This window comes from Pan paniscus, chromosome 15, assembly GCF_029289425.2.
Source record: "Pan paniscus chromosome 15, NHGRI_mPanPan1-v2.0_pri, whole genome shotgun sequence".
NCBI lineage: Eukaryota > Metazoa > Chordata > Mammalia > Primates > Hominidae > Pan > Pan paniscus.
The window spans coordinates 69944461-69962538 of NC_073264.2; the positions used below are offsets into that span (position 1 = coordinate 69944461).

The window sequence follows — 18078 nt, forward strand, 5'->3', positions numbered from 1 at the left end:
AAAGGACTCACTTTTCCTGATTTCAAAACAAAGCTACAGTATTCAAAACAATGTGGAACTGGCATAAAGACAGACATATAAACCAATGAAGTAGAAGACAGAGCCCAGAAACAAACCCTCACATATATGGTCAAATGATTTTTTTCCTTTACACATTTTATTTTATTTTAAGGTATGTTTATTTTTTATTGATACATAATAGATGTACATATTTTCAGGGTACATGTAATAATTTAATACATTCATATTATGTGTAAATATCAAATCAGGATAATTGAGATATCCATCCCTTGAATATCTGTCTTTTCTTTATACTTGAAACATTCAAGTTATTCCCTTCTAGCTATTTTGAAATACATAATAGGTTATTGCAAACTATTGTCACCCTACAGATCTATAGAACAATAGATCTGACTTTTTCTGACTGTATATTTGTACCCATTAATCAACCTCTCTTCATCCCCTCACTCCCCTCTCCTTCCCAGCCTCTGAAAACCACAAATTTACTCTCTGTCTTCAAGAGATCCAAGTTTTTAGCTCCCACATATGAGTGAGAACATGCAATATTTGTCTTTCTGCGCTTGGCTTATTTCACTTAACATGGTGACATCCACTTGCATCCATGTTGCTACAAATGACATAATTTTATTTTATTATGGTTGAATAATACTTCATTGGGTATATATACCACATCTTCTCTATCCATTCATCCATTGATGGACACTTAGGTTGATTCCATTTTTTGGCTATTGTGAATAGTGCTGTGATAAATATAGGAGTGCAGATATCTCTTTGATATATTGATTTCTTTTCTTTTGGATATATACCCAGTAGTGGATTGCTGGATCAAATGGTGGTTCTCTTTTTAGTTTTTTGTGCTAAAAATAGCTCAAAAAGTGCTATTGATAGTGGTTGTACTAATTTACATTCCCACCAACAGTCTATGAGGGTTCCCCTTTCTCCATATCCTCAGCAGCATCCCTTTTTGATAAAAGCCATTTTAAGTGGAGTGAGATGATCTCACTGTTGTTTTGATTTGTATTTCTTTTTTCTTTTTCTTTTTCTTTTTCTTTTTTTTTTTTTTTTTTTTTTTTGAGACAGAGTCTTGCTCTGTCGCCCAGGCTGGAGTGCAGTGGCACGATCTCGGCTCACCGCAACCTCCGCCTCCCGGGTTCATGCCATTCTCCTGCCTCAGCCTCCCGAGTAGCTGGGATTACAGGCGCCCGCCACCACGCCCAGCTAATTTTTTGTGTTTTTAGTAGAGACAGGGTTTCACTGTGTTAGCCAGGATGGTCTCGATCTCCTGACCTCGTTGATCCACTCACCTTGGCCTCCCAAAGTGCTGGGATTACAGGCGTGAGCCACCTCGCCCAGGCTTGATTTGTATTTCTTTGATGATTAGTGATGTGGAGCATTTTTTCATACACCATTTGTGTGTCTTCTTTTGAGAAATGTCTGTTCAGATGTTTTGCCCATTTTTAAATCAGATTTTTTTTTTTGCTATTAAGTTGTTTGAACTCCTTATATATTCAGTTATTAATCCCTTGTTGGATGAGTAAGTTTGCAAATATTTTCTCTCATTCTGGGGGTTACCTCTTTACTTTGTTGATTGTTTCTTTTGCTGTGCAGAAGCTTTTTAGCTAGCTGTAATCCTCTTTGTCTATTTTTGCTTTTATTGCCTGTGCTTTTGAGTCTTACACAAAAAATCTTTGTCCTGGAGTGTTTCCCAATGTTTTCTTCTAGTAGTTTCATAGTTTCAGGTCATAGACTTAAGTAATTAATCCATTTTTATATATGGTAAGAAATAGGGGTCTAGTTTTATTATTTTGCATATGGTTATCCAGTTTCCCCAGCACCATTTATTGAAAAGACTCTTCTTTCTCCAGTGTATATTCATGGCACCTTCATTGAAAATTAGTTGGCTATAAATGAATGGATTTTATATCTGAGTTCTCTGTTGTGTTCCCATTGATCTGTGTATCTGTTTTATGGCAGTACCATGCTGATTTGGTTATTACAACCTTGTAGTATATTTTGAAATCACATAGTGGGATGTGATGCCACCAGCTTTGTGCTTTTTGCTCAGTATTGCTTTGGCTATTTGGGGTCTTTTGTGGTTCCATATAAATTTTAGGGTTTTTTTTCCTATTACTGTGAATAATATCATTAGTATTTTGAAAGGGCTTGTGTTCAAGCTATAAATTGCTTTGGGTAATATTGCCATTTTAACAATGTTAATTCTTCCAATCCATGAGCAGGGACTATCTTTTCCTTTTTCGTATGTCGTCTTCAATTTCCTTTGTCAAAATTTTATGGTTTTCCTTGTATAGATCTTTCACGTCTTTGGTTAAATTGATTCCTAGGGGCCAGGCACGGTGGCTCATGCTTTTAATCCCGGCACTTTGGGAGGCCGAGGTGTGTGGATCACGAGGTCAGGAGTTCGAGACCAGCCTGGCCAATATGGTGAAACTGCATCTCTACTAAAAATACAAACAACAACAAAAAATTAGCCGGGCACGGTGGCATGTGCCTGTAGTCCCAGCTACTCAGGAGGCTGAGGCAGAAGAATCGCTTGAACCTGGGAGGCTTGCAGTGAGCCAAGATTGAGCCACTGCACTCCAGCCTGGGTGACAGAGCAAGACTCTGTCTCAAAAGAAAAAAAAAATTGATTCCTCGGTATTTTATATTCTTTGTAGCTATTATAAATGGCATTGATTTCTTGATTTCTTTTGCAGATTGTTTGCTGTTGATGTATGTAAATGCTACTGATTTTTGTACATTGATTTTGCAACTTTACTGAATTCGTTTATCAGTTCTAACAGTTTTTTGGTGGAATCTATAGATTTTTCTAAGTATAAAATTATGTCATCTGTGAACAAAGCTAATTTGATTTCTTTCATTCCAATTGGATGCTCTTTATTTCTTTCTCTTTCCTACTTGCTCCGGCCAGTACTTCCAATATTATGTTGATTAAAAGGTTGAGAGTGGGCATTCTCGTCATGTTTCACATCTTAAAGAAAAGGCTTTCCATTTTTCCCTGTTCAGTATGATGTTAGCTGACAGTTTGTCGGATATGGCCTGTATTATTTTGAGATATGTTCCTTCTCTACCCAATTTGTTGAGAGTTTTCATCATAAAGGGATGTTGAATTTTATTGAATACTTTTTCAGCCTTGATTGAAATGGTCTTATGGTTCTGTTAATGTGATGTATCACATTTATTGATTTGCAAATGTTGAACCATCCTTATGTCTCTAGGATGAATCCCACTTGGTCATGGCAAATGGTTTTTTTTTTGAGATGGAGCCTCACTCTGTCCCCAGGCTGGAGTGCAGTGGCACAATCTCGGCTCACTGCAACCTCTGCGTCCCAGATTCAAGCGATTCTCCTGCCTCAGCCTCCCGAGTAGCTGGGACTACAGGCATGTGCCACTATGCCTAGTTAATTTTTGTATTTGTAGTAGAGATGGGGTTTCACCATGTTGGCCAGGATGGTCTTGATCTCCTGACCTCATGATCCGCCTCCCTCAGCCTCCCAAAATGCTGGGATTACAGGCGTGAGCCACTGTGCCCAGCCGCCAAATGGTCTTTTTAATGTGTTATTGAATTCAGTTTGCTAGTATTTTGTTGAGGGGTTTTGCATCTATTTTTATCAGTGATATTAGCCTGTTGTTTCTTTTCTTGTCATGTCCTTGTCTAGTTTTGGTATCAGGGTAATGACGAGCTTGTAGAACAAGTTTGGAAGTATTCCCTATTCTTCAGTTTTATTGAAGAGTTTGCATGGAATTGGTATTAATTCTTGTTTAAATGTTTGGTAGAATTCAGCAGTGAAGGTATCATGTCCTGGGCTTTTCTTGATGGGAGACTCTTTGTTACAGCTTCAATTTCATTAGTCATTATTGGCTTGTTCAGGTTTTCTATTTTCTTCATAGTTCAGTCTTGATAAGTGTATATGTTCAGGAATTTATCCATTTCTTCTAGGTTTTCCAGTTTGTTGGCACGTAGTTGTTTATAATAGTCTCTAATGATTCTTTGAACTTCTGTAGTCTCACTTATGTCTCCTTTTCAGTTTCTGATCTTGTTTACTTGGGTCTTTTCTCTTTTTTTCTTAGATAGTCTAGCTAAACGTTTGTTGATTTTATTTTTTCAAAAGAACCAACTTTTTGTTTCATTGATCTTCTGTATTTTTTAAATCTCAATTTCATTTATTTCTGCTCTAATCTTTAGTATTTATTTCCTTCTACTAATTTAGGGTTTGGTTTGTTATTGCTTTTCTAGTTTCCTGAGGTGCATCATTAGGTTATTTATTTGAAATCTTTCTGCTTTTTTGATATAGTTGTTTGTTGTATAAACTTCCTTCTTAGTATTGCCTTTGATGTATCCCCCAGATTATGGTATATTTCCTTTTAATTTGTTTTGAGAGACTTTTTACATTTTTTTTCTTAGTTTATTCATTGTCCCATTCATCATTCAGGAGCATGTTGCTTAGTTTCCATGTATTTGTGTAGTTTCTGAGGTTCTTCTTGTTATTGATTTCTTGTTTTATTCCATTGTAGCCAGAAAGGATACTTGATATTATTTCTTCTTTTCTGAATTTGTTGAGACTTGTTTTGTGGCCTAAGACATGGTCTGCTCTGGAGAATGTTCCATATGCTGATGAAAAGAATGTGTATTCTGCAGCAGTTGGGTGAAATATTCTGTAAATATTAGTTAGGTCTACTTTGTCTAGTGTGTAGTTTAATGTTTCTTTATTGATATTCTGCATGGATGTTCTGTGCATTACTGAGAGTAGAGTGTTGACATTCCCTACTATTATTATATTGTAGTCTATCTCTCCCTTTAGATAGATTTATGTTTGATTTATATATTTGGGAGCTCTAATGTTAGGTGCATAGATATTTATAATTGTTGTATCATCTTGCTGAATCGACCCCTTTATCATCATATAGTGACCTTCTTTGTCTCTTTTTACAGTCTTTGACTTGTAGTCTATTTTATCTGGTATAAACATATCTACTTCCCTTTTTTGGTTTCCAGTTGTGTACTATATCTTATTTTAACTGGACACACTTCCAGTCTATGTGTATCTTTTTTTTTTTTTTTTTTTTTTGAGACAGAGTCTTGCTCTGTCAGCCAGGCTGCAGTGACATAATCTCGGCTCACTGAAATCTACGCCTCCCAGGCTCAAGCAATTCCCCTGCCTCAGCCTCCCGAGTAGCTGGGATTACGGGCATGTGCCACCATGCCTGGCTAATTTTTGTGTTTTTAGTAGAGATGGGGTCACCATGTTGGCCAGGCTGGTCTCGAACTCCTGACCTCAGGTAATCTGCCCACCTTGGCCTCCCAAAGTGCTGGGATTACAGGTATGAGCCACCGTGCCCAGCCCAGTCTATATGTATCTCAAAAAAAAAAAAAAAAAAAAGGTATCATTCTGTCTTCTAAGCTGGAGTGCAGTGATACGATCATAGCTCACAGCAGCCTCAATCTCCTGGGCTCTATGTGTGTCTTTATAGGTGAAATGGGTTTTTTTGTAGGCAACATATAGTTGGGTCTTGTTTCTTTATCCATTTAGCCATTCTATGCCTTTTAATTGGAGAATTTAATTCATTTACATTCAGTGTTATTTTGATAAGTAAGAACTTACCATTGCCATTTTGTTGCTTGTTTTTTGGTTGTTTTGTAACTCCTCTCTTCCTTTCTCTCTTTCTTACTGTCTTCCTTTGTGGTTAAGTGGTTTTCTCTGGTAGTATGTTTTAAATTCATTGCTTTTTATTTGCAGTGACTCTATTATAGGTTTTCGCATTGTGGTTACTATGAGGCTTACAGAAAACATCTTATAAATATAACAAGTCATTTTACAGAGGTGGCAACTTATCACAAAGTTCTAGATCACAAAGAAAATAATAGAAACAAAAATGAAAAAAATTCTACACTTGAACTCCATCCTCCTCACATTTTGTCTTTTTATTGTCTCAATTTACATATTTTTATACTGCCTATCTCTTAGTAGGCTGCTGTAGCTATATTGTTTTTGATAGATTTGCTCTTTAGGTTTCATACTAGAGTTATGCATGAATTGCACACCACATTTACAATATTAGAATATTCTGGGTTTGTCCATGTATTTAATTTTACCAGTGGATTTTATACCTTCAAGTGTTTTCTTTTTGCATGTTCGTGGGGTGGTTTTTTTCCTTCTGGTTGAAGAACTCTCTTTAGCATTCCTTGTAAGATGAGTCTGGTGGTGGTGAATTCTCTGCTTTTGTTTGTCTGAAAAAGATTACATCTCTCCTTAATATTTGAAGGACAACTTTGCTGGATACAGTATTCCTGGATGGCAGGGTTATTTTGTTTTGTTTTGTTTTTTCCAGCACTTTGAAAATGTCATCCTACTCCCTCCTGGCCAATGTGGTTTCCATTGAGCAGTCTATTGCCAGACAAATTGATGCTCCTTTATATGTTATTTGCTTTTCTCCTGCTGCTTTTAGGATCCTTTATTTATCTTAGACTTTTGAGAGAAAATTATTATATGCCTTGGGGTGCTCTTATTTCGGTAGAATCTGTTTGATGTTCTCTGACCTTCCTGTACTGGATATTTATATATTTCTCAAGTTTTGGAAAGTTTTCTGGTATTATTTCTTTGAATAGAGTTTCTGCCCCTTGCTGTTGTACATATCCCTCTTGAATACGAATAATTCTTAGATTTGGTGTTTAGAGGTAATTTTATATATCTTGTAGATAATTTTCATTCCTTTTCATTCTTCTTTTTTCTCCTATGGCCGTATTTTTTATTAGCCTGTCTTCAAGCTCACTAATTATTTCCTCCACTTAACCCATTCTGCTGTTAAGAGCCTCTAGTGCATTTTTCTGTTTGGCAAATGTATTTCTCAGTTCCAAGATTTCTGTTTGTTTGATTTTTTAATTATTATTTCAATCTCTTTGTTAAATTTTTCTTGGCCGGGCACAGTGGCTCATGCCTGTAATCCCAGCACTTTGGGAGGCTGAGGTGGGTGGATCGCCTGAGGTCAGGAATTCAAGACCAGCCTGACCAATGTGGAGAAACCCTGTCTCTACTAAAAATACAAAAATTAGTCTGACATGGTGGCAGGCACCTGTAATCCCAGCTACTTGGAGGCTGAGGCAGGAAAATCACTTGAACCTGGGAGGCGGAGGTTGCAGTGAGCCGAGATCACGCCACTGCACTCCAGCCTGGGCAAAAGAGTGAAACTCCATCTCAAAAACAAAACAAAACAAAAGTCTCAAACATTTCTGAATTGATTTTATGTGTTATCTTGGCGATCACTGTGTTTCCTTAAAACTGCTGTTTTGAACAATTGGTCAAGGGGTTCATGTATCACTGTCTCATTAGAGTCAGTCACTGGTTCCTTGCTTTGTCCATTACAGAAGGTCATGGTTCCCTGTTTGCTGTTGTTTCTTGTGGATGTCTCCTCTGTTTTTGCATTGAAGGATCAGTTATTTACTCTAGTCTTCTAGGTTGGAAGAGTTTGGAGGGCTCAGAAGAAGACAGGATGATGAGGGAAAATTTGGAGCTTTTTAGATACTGAGTAAATGGTCGTGACCAAAATACTGAGAGATATAGCCAGTGAAGGCCAGGCTGATGAGGTTCAGATGGAAATGAGTAAGTTACTGAGAACTGGATTAAAGTCACTTGTGTTATGCCCTAGCATAGAACTTGGCTGCATTGTGTTCATGTCCTTATAATCTATGGAAGTTTGAAAATAAGAGTAATGACCTAGGGTATCAGATGGAAGAAATTTTTAAGCAGCAAAGCATTCAAGAACTGGCATGTAGCCAGGCATGGTAGCTCACATCTGTAATCCCAGCACTTTGGGAGACCAAGGCTGAAGTATTGCTTGAGCCCAGGAGTTCAGCCTGTGTAAACAGTGAGACACCGTCTCTACAAAAGATTTAAAAATTAGCCAGACATGGCAGTGCATGCCTGTGGTCCCAGCCACTCAGGAGACTGAGTGAGACAGGAGGATCACTTGAGCCTGGGAGGTCAAGGCTGCAGTGAGCCATGATCATTCCACTGCACTCCATCCTGGGTGACAGAGCGAGACTCCGTCTCAAAAAAAAAACATTTTTTTAGGAAAAAATAAATATAGGAGTGATGTGGCTGCTTCCAACAGTCTAAATCAGATGCAGGAGAAAAGGAATGACTTAAAGTTGGAACTTATATTTAAAAGGGAAGCAGAGCATGGAAGTTTGGAAAATTTGCAAACTGGCCCTGTGGCAGATAAATAAAAATCATTTTCAGGCAAGAAATATAAGCAGGCTGCAGAGCAACCACTTGCTAAACAGATTGGCACAACTAAAAGGGAGCCAAGTGCTAATATCTAAGACAATGGGGAAAAGGCCTTGAAGGTATTTCAGAAATCTTGGAGAAACCCTCTCCTATTATAGACCCAGAAGCCTAGGAGGAAAGAATGGTTTTAGGGGGCAGGCCCAGAATGCAGCTGCTCTGCTCTGCCTCAGGAGGCTGCTCCCCGCATTCCAGTTACTTCAGCTCCAGCCTCAACTCACAGGAGCCCAGGTACAGCTTGGGCTACCACTCCAGAGGGTGCAAGCTATAAGCTTTGGTGCTTCCACATGGTGTTAAGCCTGCAGGCTCACAGAGTGCAAAAGTAAAGGAGGCTGCCAGCTTCCTGCTGGATTTCAAAGGATGTTCCAGAAAGCCTGACTGTCCAGGCAAAAGCCTCCTGCAGGGGCAGAGCCCTTATGGAGAACCTCTACTAGGGCAGCACCAAGGGGAAAGGTGGGGTTGGAGCCCCACACAGAGTCCCTACCAGGGCACTGGCTAGTGGAGCTGTGAGAAGGGGTCTGCTGCCCTCCAGACCGCAGGATGGTAGAGACATGGGCAGCTTGCATCCTGAGTCTGGAAAAGCCACAGGCACTCAACCTCAATCTGTGAGAGCAGACACGGAGGCTGCACTCTGTAAAGCCACAGAGGCAAGGATGCTTGAGGCCTTGGGAGCCCTCCCCTTGCACCAGTGTGTTCTGGATACAAGACATGGAGTCAAGGATCATTTGGGAACTTTGAGGTTTAATGTCTTCCCTATTGAGTTTCAGATATGCATGGAGCCTTCAGCCTCTTTCTTTTGGCCAATTTCTCCCTTTTGGAATGACAATGTTTACCCAATGCCTGTACTGCCATTTTATCTTGGGAGTAAATAACTTGATTTGATTGTACAGCCAAAGAGATGGAAGGAGATGAGACTCAGATGAGACAGGACTTTGGACTTGACGCTGGAATGAGTTAAGACTTTTGAAGACTACTGGCAGGGAATGATTGTATTTTGCAATGTGAGAAGAACGTGATATTTAGGGGGCCGGGATGGAATAATATGGTTTGGATGTCTGTTTCCTCCAAATCTCACGTCAAAATGTAATCCCCAGTGTTGGAGGTGGGGCCTGGTGGGAGTCCCCACCACTGTGTGGGGGTGGATCCCTCATAAGTAGCTTAGTGCCGTCTCTTTGGTGATAAGTGAGTTCTCCCTCTGAGTTCCTATGAGATCTGGTTGTTTGAAAGTGTGTGACACCTCCACCCTCTCTCTCTTGCTCCACTTTCACCATGGAATATGCCTGCTCCCCCTTTACATTCCACCATGGTTGAAAGCTTCCTGAGGCCTCACTAGAAGCTGAGCAGATGCCAGTGCCGTGCTTCCTGTACAGCCTGCAGAATAGTGAGCCAACTCAACCTCTTTCCTTTATAAATTGCCCAGGCTCAGGTATTTCTTTATAGCAATGCAATAATGGATGAACACACTAATTAGGGACATACAAATCAAAACTATAATGAGATACCACTCACATACATTAGGATGGTCACTATTAAAAAAACAAAACAAACAAAAAAACAGAAAATAACAAGTGTTGCTGAAAATGTGGAGAAATTGGAACCTTTGTTCAATGTTGTTGGGAATGCAAAATGATGCATTTACTGTTTCTCAAAAAATTAAAAATAGAATTACTATATGATCCAGTAATTTCATTTCTGGGTATATACCCAAAAGAATTGAAAGATGGGTCTCAGATATTTGTACACCGTGTTTATAGCATCATTATTTGCAACAGCTAAAATGTGGAGGTAACCCAAATGTCCATCACTGGATGAATGGATAAGCATAATGTGGTATATACATGTAACAGAATATTATTTAGCCTTGGCCAGGCGCAGCAGCTCACGCCTGTAATTCCAGCACTTCGGGAGGCCAAGGCAGGTGGATCATTTGAGGTCAGGAGTTTGAGACCAGCCTGACCAACATGGAGAAACCCCACTTCTACTAAAAATACAAAGTTAGCCAGGCGTGGTGGCTCATGCCTGTAATCCCAGCTACTCGGGAGCTGAGGCAGGAGAATCTCTTGAACCTGGGAGGTAGAGGTTGCAGTGAGCCAAGATTGTGCCATTGCACTCCAGCCTGAGCAACAAGAGCAAAACTCCATCTCAAAAAAAAGAAAAGAAAAAAAACAGAATATTATTTAGCCTTGAAAATTAAAAAAAAAAAAACCCTCTGACATGCCACAACATGAATGAGCCTTGAGGACATTTTGCTACCTGAAATAGGCCAGTCACAGAAGGACAAATAATGCGTGAGTCTGTGAAGTACCTAGAGTAGTCAAAACCATGGAAACAGAAAGTAGAATGTTGGTTTCCAGGGCCAGGACATGGAGGTATGGGGACTTATTGGTTAGTGAGTATAGAGTTTCAGTTTTACAAGATAAAAAGTGTTCTAGAGACAGATGGTGGTGATTGGTTGCACAACATTATGAATGCACTTAATACCACTAAACTGTGCACTTAAAAAATGATGAAGATGAGGCGGGCATGGTGGCCTCATCTTAACCTGTGATCCCAACAGTTTGAGAGGCTGAGGCAAGAGGATCAGTTAAGCTGGGAGTTCAAGACCAGCCTGGGCAACATAGGGAGACCCTGCCTCTACAGAAATAAAAATAAAGATAATTAGCCAGGTGTGGTGGTGCATACCTGTGTCCCAGCTGCTCAGCTACTTGGGAGGCTGGGCAGGAGGACTGCTTGAGCCCTAGAGGTCAAGGCTGCAGTGAGCCATGATCGTACCACTGCACTCCAGCCTGGGCAACAGAGTGTGATCCTGTTTCAAAAAAAAAAAAAGAAAAAAAAGAAAATGGTTAAGTTGGTACGTTTTATGTTATGTGTATATTACTGCAATTTTTTAAATGGAAAAAATAAGATCATCAGCATCATTAGTCATCAGGGAAATAAAACCACAATGAAATATCCTGTACACCCACAGGAATGGCTAAAATTAAAATACCTGACAAAACTGGAACTTTCACACATTATTGGTGTTACAGACTGATTGTTTGTGTCCCTCCAAAATTCTTATCTTGAAACCTCCCGTGTGACAGTATTTGGTGATAGGACCATTAAAGTTAAGATTAAGGTTAAATAAAGTAATAAAGGCTGGGCCCTGATTCAATAGGATTAATGTCCTTATAAGAAAAGACACTAAAGAGCACCCTCTCTCTCTCTCTCTCTTTCTCTCTCTGTCTCCACTCACACACTTAAAAAAAAGGTCATGTAAGCACACGGCAAGATGGCAGGGGCCTTCTTGGCTAGAAGAAAGCCCTCACTCTGGCACCCTGACCTCGGGCTTCCTGCCTCCAGAACTGTGAGAAAATAAATGTCTGTTGTTTAAGCCATTCTGCCTATGGTATTTTGTTATGGCAGCTTGAGCTGATTAATACAGTTGGTAAAAGCATAAAACGGTACAGCCACTCTGGAATAGGGCTAGTGGTTTCTTATAAAACTAAACATAACCTACCCTATGACCTAGCACTCCCACTTCTAGGTATTTATCCAAGAGAAATATAAATGTATGTTCACAAAAAGACATACAGAAATTTTCCTAGCAGCCTAATTACAATAACCAAAAATCAGAAACAGCATAGTGGATAAACAAACTGTGACATACCTATACAACGGAATAGCACACAGCAATAAAAAGGGACAGATGACTGATACAGTGACACAGATGTGTCTAAAAACATTATGCTGCATAAATGAAGGGTTACACAGCAGCACCTATCATACGGTTCCATGGGTACCGAGTTCTAAAACTGGCAAAGTAATTTATATTGCAGAAAATAAGTCAAAACAACTGCTGCCTCTAGGGACTGGAGCAGGGATCGATTAGGAAGAGGTATGAGGGAACTTTCTGGGTGGCTGGTCAGGTTTTATGTCTTGACTGGAGTCCAAGTTTACATTGGTAGATGGGCACTTGTTAAAACTTAGAGGTACAGTTCATGTATATATTTCATTGTATATAGGTTTTACCTCAGAGGGAACAATTATAACAAATATTGAATCCTGGGCAGTAACTTGCACGTGGAACTATTTCAGGGACATGTACTGCTTGGTCCCCATCCTTCTGTAGCCTTCTCTCTGCTGCTCCCACTGTGGCACCAGCATCGTTCACTCCCACGAGTTATGGCTGATAGCTGTGCTTCTCAAACTCCCCCAAGCAAACAAATCACCTGAACAGCTTGAAAAGTTGCAGATTCTGGGTGAGTAGACCTGAGCTGGGGTCCGAGATTCTGCACTTCTAACAAGCACCCAGGAGCAGCTGCTGCTGGTGAGTCTTTGGACCACACTTTGAGTACTGAGGACTTAGAATCTCACCCTCCTACCTCTTCACCTTTCTTCCCACCAGTTCTTTCTTTTCCAGCTTGAATTGCTTTTCCCATCCCGCGCATTTGTCTTGGCTGTGCCTATCCATATCCCACCTTTTCTTATCCCTCCTTTTCCAGCAGATGACAACTGATATTAATGATCACGATGAATGACAGCAACAACAATCACTTGTGAGACCTTACTAGCTGCCAGGGACTATGCTGCATGCTTCAAAAGGATTATTGTGTTTAATCCTCTTAACAGCCCTATGAGGTCAATACTAATATTGCTCCCAGTTTACAGATGAAGAAACTGAGGTATAGGGAGGTTAAGTATTTGCCCAAGGTCATATAGGCTCAGCCATCTGGATGCTTCCCTTGGCTCCAGTTGCTGACAACCTTATGGTAACAGTCTTTGTGTGTGTGTGTGTGTGTGTGCACTTGTACACTGGCACATTTTCACTTTCCACCAAGATTACACTGTCCCTGAGGGTAGAGACAAAATAATTCTCTTTCTCTCTTCCCTTTCTCTTTATCTCCCTGCCTCTTTCTCTCTATCTCTCTCCCTCTCTTCCCAAGTACAGCCTTTGCCAAAGCAAGGCCTCTTCTTCAAAATAGGACACACCCCTCCCAGCCTCATCTGTGACCAGGGCACAGGACGCCACTCTCCCCTCCCACAGGCTCAGGCTGGGCATCCCCCAGCTCGAAGCTCCCTGCTCTTGCCCTGTGACCCCCAGTAGCCACTCTCTTCCCTTGCCCTGGTTCAGCTGATCCCTATTCCCCGATGGCTTCTTCCAGTCTAGTCTCCCCATCCCAGGGAGTCTGGAGTCTGGGCAGTGGCCTGGCCCCCTTGAGAAAGTTGCCCTACTCCCTCCCCAAACACACCTCAACAACCCCCTTAGATCCTGGTCACTGCTATTTCCTGCCCACCCCCCTCCGCCCCCCGCCCTGCAGGCTCTGTGAGGGCAGGGACCAGGCCTGTCTTGTCACGGCTGTGTCACCGGTGCCTGGCATTTAGTCACAGTAGGTGGGTGAAGGAGGGGCTCTCCCAGCCTGGCCTGGGCTGGGCAGAGCATCTTCAGCCCACCCAAGTAATCTTGCACCCATTCGGTCTCTGTTACCCTCCCGCCTAAGCCCAGAAGCCCACAGGCCCGGGACTTGCTGTCCTCAGACCTAGGATACTTCCCACTCCAAGCCCCAAATCCTACCCTGCCGTTCCCAGCCCTTCTCCAGCACCCCTCCCTCTTCACAAAGGCTGCTTGGCGGTTTCTCTCCGCCCTCCCCAAGACTGCTCTTGGGAGGGTATGTTACTTTCCCAGACAAGCTCAGCGATGCAATTTCTTCTCCTAAGAGGTTAGGCTAATTGCTCTTCCCAGAAGAAAATCCTCAGAGGTTTTCCTTGTGGTGGACTGGAAGGTTTGAAAATTATATGTTCAGGGCAACATCGGGTTACTATATTAAATCCAGTTTCACGGATCGCGGCCACGGGGAGCACAAGCGCCACCTGCTGGCCCACAGCGAGATTCCAAGAGAGGACGAGACCTGAGCACAACCAGCTCAAGACGCACAGTCCCCGGTCACCGTCAATCAAGTGTCCGGTCCTCCATTTCGCTTTGGTTTTTCTCATTGTTGGAGCTTTTTTATTGATACATCATAGTTATACATATTTTGGGGGTACATGTGATTTTTTAAATTTAATTTATTTCTTATTCTGTTTCTTCCCCCCACCCCTCTTCTTTTGGGACAGGATCCCCATCTGTGGCCCAAGCTGGTCTCAAACTCCCGGCCTCGAGCTATTCTCCCACCTCAGCCTCCCAAAGTACTGGGGTCACAGGCGTGAGCCCCACGCCCAGCCTCAGGTGATATTTTTATTACATGTGTACAACATGTAAAGAGAAAATCAGACACCCATCACCCCAAACATTTATATCTACTTTGTGTCAGGAACATTATAAGTCTTCTAGCTATTTTGAAATATACAATACATTATTGTTAACTATAATTCCCCTGCAGTAGTATCAACTACTAGATCTTATTCCCTCTGTCTAGCTGTATGTTTGTACCCATTAGGCAACCTCTCTTCATCTTCCCCAGCCCCCTTCCCAGCCTCTGTTAACTATCATTCAACCCTCTAGCTCCATGAGATCCACTTTTGTTTTTAGCTTCCACATGACTGAAAATATGTGGCATTTGTCTTTCTGTGCCTGGCTTATTTCACATAACATGATGACCTCCATTCCACCTATGTTGCTGCAAATGACAGGATTTTATCATTTTTTATAGCTAAATAATATTCCATTGTGTATATACGTCACATTTTCTTTCTTTATTCATCCATTGATGGACACTTATGTTGATCTGTATCTCGGCCATCAGGAATAGTGCTGCAGTAAACAGGAGGGCAAATATCTCTTCAATATACTTATTTCCTTTCTTTTGGATATACGTGTGTGTGTGTGTGTGTGTGTGTGTGTGTGTGTGTGTATCCAGCAGGTTTTTCTCATTTTAAAAACTCCATAGAAATAGTGATGTCTAATGTACTAACTCTTACATATGTAAATTGTGTGGTTTCCAGGGATACAGAGACTTAACAAATAGCAGACATGGCTGGGCGCAGTGGTTTACGCCTGTAATCCCAGAACTTTAGGAAGCCGAGGCAGGTGGATCTACCTGAGATCAGGAGTTCGACACCAGCCTGGCCAACATGGTGAAACCCTGTCTCTACTAAAAATACAAAAATTAGCTGGGCGTGGTGGCAGGCACCTGTAATCTCAGCAATTCAGGAGGCTGAGGCAGGAGAATCGCTTGAACCCAGGAGGCGGAGGTTGCAGTGAGCCGAGATCACGCCATTGCACTCCAGCCTGTGTGGCAAGGGCGAAACTCCGTATAAAAAAAAAAAAAACAAAACAAAAAAAAACCAGACATATACTTTATAAACATTAGGAAAAAAATTTGTGTTTGTATACACACACATACATACATACAAATGCACAAAGATACCTCTACCACTTCTTCTCTTCTTATCATTATTATTCTTTTTTTTTTCTTTTAAGACAGTGTCAGGCCGGGCGCCGTGGCTCATGCCTGTAATCCCAGCACTTTGGGAGACCAAGGCGGGTGGATCACGAGATCAGGAGATCTAAACCATGGTGAAACCCTGTCTCTACTAAAAATACAAAAAAATTAGCCAGGCGCAGTGGCGGGGGCCTGTAGTCCCAGCTACTCGGGAGGCTGAGGCAGGAGAATGGTGTGAACCCGGGAGGTAGAGCTTGCAGTGAGCCCAGATCGCGCCACTGCACTCCAGCCTGGGTGACAGAGCGAGACTCCATCTCAAAAAACAAAAGACAGTGTCTTAATTCTGTCACCCAGGCTGGAATGCAGTGGTACAATCTTGGTTCACTGGTGCCTTCACCTCCTGGGCTCAAGGAATTCTCCTGCCTCAGCCTCTTGAGTAGCTGGAACTACAGGTGTGTGCCATGACATCTGGCTAAGTTTTTAAAAAAATTTTTTTAGGGATGGGGTTCTCACTATGTCACCCAGGCTGGTCTTGAACTCTTGACCTCAAGCAGTCCTCCCACCTTAGCCTCCCAAAGTGGTGGTATTACAGGCATGAGCCACCATGCCTGGCCTCTCTGTCACTTCTTACATCAAATTTGGTTATGCAGTTTTTATCCTATTAGATTGTTTTAAAGTCCTAGTTGAACAAATGGGTTTTTTCAAACACTAATGTAGGAATGTTAATTAGAAGTAATTTTAAGTCTTTTAAATTATAAAAGCACATATTCATTAATGCAGCAATTCCTTCACTGGTAACGAACCCTACAGATACATTCATGTTCATGGGTGTAAAGATGTATGTACAGGGATTCCTCTGAAGCCCAGTTAATAGTAGCAAAAAAACTGGGACTCACCAGTGGGGCACTAGTTAGATAAACGATGGTGCATCCATGTGATGGAAAACCAGCAAACCACTGAAAACAATGAGAGAGATCCATACTCACTTATGCGGAACCATCTCCAAGAGGCAGTGTTGAGTGAGAAAGCACCATGGGAGTGCCTGGACTGTGGTGATGGTTGCACAACTGTATAAATTAACCTTGAAAATCACTGAACTGAATTGGGTATGGCGACTCACATCTGTAATCTCAGCACTTTGGGAGGCTGAGGCAGTCAGACTGCTTGAGCCCAGGAGTTCGATACCAGCCTGGGAAACATAGTGAAACCCCATCTCTACAAAAATTACAAAAGTTAGCCAGGCGTGGTGGTGCATGGCTGTAGTCCCAGGTACTAGGGAGGCTGAGGTGGGAGGATTGCTTGAACCCGGGAGGTCGAGGCTGCAGTGAGCTGAGGTCGTGCCACTGCATTTGAGCCTGGGCAACAGAGTGAGACCTCATCTCACACACACAAAAAGAAAAACAAAAATCACTGAACTATACTCTTTAAATGAGGGAATTTTATAATATGTGAATTATACATTAATAAAATGTTTTTAAAAGATCAAAAAAGTATGTAACTTATTCTCTTCTATAAAACTAAATTAAAAATACACATATAGGTTGGTATATGCATGGTAACATTCTGGTGATTATTTCTTGGGGAGGGGAAAGGTTTATTACATACACTGTACAATATATATTTTTTTACCATAGCAGGTACACTTGTTCAATAATTTTTAATAGTTGCATTTATCCTTTCGTAGAATATCCATTACAATAGTTTCCACAGCAGTAATTGACCCAGGGATTTAAGTAGAATAAGAAATGCCTTTAATATTTTAACAACTTGAAGAAACGAGGAATTTTTTCTTCACCAAAAGGCATAGGTTTTACACACAAGGAACTTATGTCTTTATAAATATAATTTAAAGAAAACATTTCTTCCATGATGATAAGACCTGGAATAGACACACAAATGGTGGAGTTTTTTACTGCTGATAAAAATAATAGCTATTTGTTATAGAAATTTTAAAAGAGAAAAATATAAAAAGAAGAAAACAACAATCACCTATACCCCACCCGATTACAGCAACTGCAGACATGTTGGTGTATTTTCGGCCAGTTACTATGTGTACACAATTTTCTGTTTTACAATGTTATGAACCCACTACAAATGATTATGTATTTTCTTTTTTTCCCATCAATTCCCATATCATGCAAATTTTCCCATGTTCTTAAAATATTATTCAAGAACATGATAGTACATCCTATGGTCATTTTACTTATTTATTTATTTATTTATTTATTTATTTATTTATTTTTTGAGACAGAGTCTTACTCTGTCACCCAGGCTAGAGTGCAACGGCGCAATCTTGGCTCACTGCAACCTCCGTCTCCCGGGTTCAAGCTATTCTCCCTGCCTCAGCCTCCTGAGTAGCTGGGATTACAGGCACCTGCCACCACACCTGGCTAATT

The 18078-nt window shown here is 41.1% G+C and overlaps 1 long non-coding RNA gene across 1 annotated transcript; it reads right to left on the minus strand.

The window, feature by feature from the left end:
- Nucleotides 1-1041: 1041 nt before the first annotated feature.
- On the minus strand, nucleotides 1042-11933 carry LOC134728975 (uncharacterized). The gene is made up of 2 exons (XR_010109815.1): nucleotides 11004-11933; nucleotides 1042-6268 (listed from the first exon to the last, which is right to left on the minus strand). It is a non-coding gene; the product is annotated as an uncharacterized LOC134728975 (long non-coding RNA).
- Nucleotides 11934-18078: the final 6145 nt, after the last annotated feature.